The sequence below is a fragment of the Buceros rhinoceros genome, unplaced genomic scaffold (assembly GCF_000710305.1).
Source record: "Buceros rhinoceros silvestris isolate BGI_N320 unplaced genomic scaffold, ASM71030v1 scaffold12089, whole genome shotgun sequence".
In the NCBI taxonomy this organism is placed as follows: Eukaryota; Metazoa; Chordata; class Aves; order Bucerotiformes; family Bucerotidae; genus Buceros; species Buceros rhinoceros.
The window spans coordinates 20,353-25,634 of NW_010429791.1; positions in this window are offsets into that span (position 1 = coordinate 20,353).

Below are 5,282 nucleotides of genomic sequence, written 5' to 3' on the forward strand. Positions count from 1 at the left end.
TTTGAGTTGAATTTTAACCCAGGCACTTAACCTCATTATTCTAGACTGGGAAACCTGGAGACCCGCTTGTCGTACAGCCTCAAATCACCTTTCTGTTTACAACGTGTCCCGCTACGTTTGAATGCCTGGAGCTCAGCAGACATGGCTGACTGTGCTGCTTCCAAGGAGACATAGGTGGGATAATCTGTCTCTATTTGTCATGGTTTAGGCCCAGCTGGCAACTAAGTGTCATGCGGCGACTTGCTCAGTCCTCCCATACTACCCCGCTTGCTGGGATGGGAAGCAGAAAGGTAAAACTCCATGGACTGAGATAAGGACAGTTTAATAGAACACCACAAAGAGAGAAGAAACAACAGTAATAACAATAATACTAATGAAATAATACATACAGTGAGTGATACAGCAACAGCTCATCACATGCTCACCAGCGTGTTTTTCCCCCTGCCAGCTCCCCCCCCGCCTTATATATATATATATACTGGGCATGACATCAGTATGGTATAAAATATCCCATGGGCCGGTGTGGTGTGGCTATCCCGGCTGTGGTCACTCCCAGCTTCTTGTGAAAATGACCCCTGTCCTAGCCAAACCCAGGTCAGTATTGCACTCTGTTTGCCTTGGCTTTGTGGGCATTAGTTTGGAGTGTGGGTTCTGGGTGATTTTGTCCTAAACTTGATCCTGGCTCTCATGTATTTCTGCTGAATGTCCAGCTCCACATGAATAATTCATGGAGAACAGGTTGCTCATAACACTGCCTGTAGTGGCAGCTCTGCTCTGCATTTATTAACGACCACTTGAACCTTGGTCTTCCATATTCTGTGGCAGCATCCACCAAGCTATCAAATCCATCTCTGGCTTCTTTACTTTGCACTTGTTACGGACACTGAAATACTCACTTATTCTGGGGTCAGGGCAGGCACCTGGACCGTACAGCACCAATTTAGGTTTCCCCCCCACAGCCTCTCTGATTCAGAGAGTCCAAAACGTGACTAATTCTCCAGATTGTATGTTATTGATTACTTTGAGTCCGTCTGTCTCTCCTCCTGCAGTCTCAGATTTTAAAAGAAAATGCTTTATTCAAAGGCAAAGAAAGGGAATTTTTTTAACCTTTTGAATTTTTTAAAATTCAGGAACACAATTATGAATAGAGGCATTCTTTTCATTCTCCATTAGACTCAAATATGCATTTGACTTTTGAGCTAAACAGAAGTGCTCTTTCAAGTAAATCACAGTTCTCTATTAACACTAATTTCATTGTGATAAAATGCAAATTGCTAACACTTTTCAGCCAAATTAAATTTCACAGAAATTTTTCAAAAAATTTGCAGAAGCTAGCAGAAAGTAGAGACTCAGTCACCATATCTTCATCTATTGCATAGCACTAAATAAAGGCAGGAAATGGTACTCTTCAGCACGTTTACAGCAGATTTAAGTACTGCGCTGAACTGGAACAGCAGGTCCCAGTTCACCAAGGTATTTAATTACCTCTTTACCCTTAGTACAAAGTAGTTTATTTCATTTCTAGCATGCTGCTTATGTATTTAAAGCTGCTTTAGAGAGAGTATCACGTTAGTACTATGCCAGTTCCATCTTTTCTATCAACACTAGAGGCAAAGCAGACAGCAACATTTATTTTCAATTCACTAGAAAATACACCATCAATAAGGTCTTTGTAAATTGCAAGGATATCTTTCAATCACATCATAAATTGCACCTCAGCCTTCAGAAAGGTCTGAAACAGAATCACAGCTAAGGTAGCAGGTGCTGATATATACACATTTTTAAAAATCACATTACAGAGCTCTGCCTTTCATCATGACCACAAAGGGAACATGTGAACCCATCATTTACCTCAAGTAGCTAACCAAGAAGAAAAACACTTTGTCCACTCTTGGTTATTAGTGTTAGTTAATAAGTGTCAGCAGAGCCATATAACTTATCTTTTTACCTAATGAAGCAAAAGGGAATAAGAAATAAAAGATGCAAAAACTAAGTTTTAACTTTCTGAGACAAGAGGAATAAGCAATTATTTTACTAGAATGAAAACTAAATGCAATGCAACTTCCCCATCTCTAAACAAATAACACAACTACAGAATCTTCCATGTAACCCTTAATAATCTGTGAAAAAACCTGCATGCATTGGATTCCACAGGGAAGATCTCGCCATTTGCTCTGGCAGAAGAGAGGAATAACACATCTGTCGGGCATTATGGCCAAAGGCCTTCCACCACACTCACATTAAATGCTTTGCGCTACAGAAAGATTAAAATAGATAACATTTCTCCTTAAGGTCATCAGATTAAAATAATTTAGGTCAGAGCTCAACAGTCCCACCAGACAAATGCAGAGAGCTCAAAGCATACTGGGTTACCTCGGTGCCCCACCCACAGTATCTGTTTTCCCGCGTGCCCATGGCTCTATGCTTGCCCCATGCTGTCTCTAGGAGTCCTGAATGCAAAGAAAGCCTTGACATGGACATCCTGGTGCAGAGAGGAAGAGATGCAAAAAACCGGCATGTCGTCTCATTCCCCACTGGTAGGAAATGACAGAAACCATCTTCAGATGGTAACAGAAACGCACAGGAGGTAGGTGCATGCTAACAGGGATATGCAGCCAGAGCAAAAGGCACCACGATCTCCAAATGACCACACGTAATGGGAAAACCAGTGTGGGAACAGGAAGAAAGACCTCTGAACTTGAAAAGGTGTAGCACAGAGCCTGTGAGGATGGGCTCATTCTGAATTGCAAGGAGCACTGGGAGAAACATGAAAACTACTTTATTTCTGCAGTGCTGTTTTTTACACCACTAAGATACAAGACAGTACTCCTCTGAGCTATCAACACCCTTTTGTTCATTTGTTGGATGGTTATTCACAGGAATGGCAGCTTTTATTTCAACAGTATAGATAAAAGCATTGCACTGAAATTTAAATGTCAAAGAATACATACTCAAATGTCAAATACCAACAGACAAATGCCAGCAGAGAAATGTCAGAATATACCAGTGTCTCCCACTGAATATAACTATATCTGCACAAATGCGAGCCACAGCGTGATGTCTAAAAGCAAGAGTTTTTCAGTAGTTCCTTTGGGATGGTAACAGCACTGCTGTCAATAAAATCAGTTATCTGGCAGCGATCTGACTGTATTACTCCGAGCACCTGACTCTGGCAACACATATAACCTAAGCGATCCATGGTCTGCGAGATGATGGTTAACATTTATAGACATAACGGTACTGAGCTACTCCTCAGTTTGCTGGCTTGTCACTAGATCCCACTTGACCCCAAGACAATGAGTTTCCACATGAATGCTCCTACTGCTTTCCAGGTATGACAGTAAACCATGAAAGCTGAAGGAAGGGACTCGCAGACAGTTTCTGCTAGATACAGGGCTTTGGCCACACACAAACATGAATTCTTGGTGTTTCTTAAACTGCCTGCTTTTTTGAGTCCCAGGAATATTAACTTGTGAATATAAGAAACTAGATGACTCCGGAACCCAAACAGAACTGTCATCAAGCAGAGTTCAGACTCTTGAGAAACTCCAGTATGTTTTCAAATTTTACTTGCTTTAGTTAAAATCAGTTGGTTGCTCCTCAGGAAAGAAAATTAAAAATTCTTTACACACTTGACTTGGTGTGAACTTCTGGTCCCAAAGACGTCAGTGGGCCTTTCGTCATGATTTCACCTTTCATTATCTCCTATAAAAGTACTTGGAAACATGTTAATTAGGGAAGATGAATTTGTTTTGAAATTTCAGTCAATCTGCTAATTGCAGCTGCTTTCACTAGAGCTGAGAAATAAAAAACGGTTAGGTAGTTCTGTAGTCAGACCACTAAAGACAGGAAAATCCAAAGTGCAATTTAATTTGTGTAGCTAACAAAAATGTATCTGACTTCCGTAACTATTGCGTTTCACTTCCAACACTAGTGGCTCATACACTGTAAAGTGAAACCTAATCAAAGACAAAATGCGTGAAGTTTCGTCAAAAGAGTAAAATCAACATATGGCATTTTCTCCTTAAAAATTTTCTTCCCTATCTCTGATGTAAATGTTTTAGGGTCCCCAGCTTTTTTTTTTTAGCTTTATGATAATGATTATCAATACCATATTTATTTTACATCCTCTTATTATTCAATTTAGCATAAAAATTTATAGTATTTAATTGGACTCTTTTTTTTTTAAAGACACTTCCAAGAACAATTCTCACATTCTCACAATATATACAGAAATTTCTTTCTAAAAAAATTCCTTTCTCTGCACAAGGACTCTTTCTAAAGCTTTCTCTGGATCGCTGAATGCTGTTTACAAAAAAAATTGGAATGGATTAAATCTATTCTGCTCTGCACAATTTCTTATTTTTAACCAGCTTCAGTGCATCACAAAACTCTAAGGACAGACATTTATAGTGCAGCCTTCAAACGGAAAATTTTATTATAATCTCTATATTTAATTTTAAATGATCATCTTAGCAAACAAAAAAATACATACTTTTGGTATCTTTTTAACTTTGCATTTTTCTTCAACAGGATCTTGTGACACTGAGTTTCATGGTCTAATTATATTCTGCACAAAACTATTCTCTTTGACCAACTTCAGATCTATTTCCTTTCAAAGACAGTGAATGTCACTTCTTCCTTGAACTGTGACAAAGGGTAAGCAAGGAAGGTTCAAAAAGCCTGTTAGTACTATCTCATTGTTTTGCACAACTTATGTGTGCCCATGGTCATTAATCTCTTCTTTAAAAGAGAGCCATACTGCAGTTTAAATCTGTACTATAAATCTAAATTATACCCTTGGAAAAGAGTTAGAAAGGCTAGGAAGTCTTTTCACACTTCTATATTTCCAGGACCTTCCTGTAAGCCTCTCTTTTATCTTTTTGTGAACTGGAAAAACACAATTTAATGCTTTGCTCAGGCATTCACCCAAACAGACCTGAAGTTAAAAATTAAAGCCGAGGTCAATCAATTAAATGAAATTAAGAGATATGGATTTATCTTAGGATGGACCACCTCTTTTGCCCTAAAGAATAAATAACTCCTTAAAGCATAGGATGTAAAATAAATCAAGTCAAAATATGTTAAAACAAACTGAATTTATAGGGAGGGAATAAGGACTCATCCAACGTTCTGGTTGCCTAAGGACTTTGTGCAGAGCACCTCCAAATACAAGCACGATCCAGGTTCATTTAGTTTCCGAAGCATCTGTCGGGATCTCTTGGCAAGGTGATGTGACTATAGGCACGTGTGTACATGAAAGTATTGACTAAGCAGCAGGA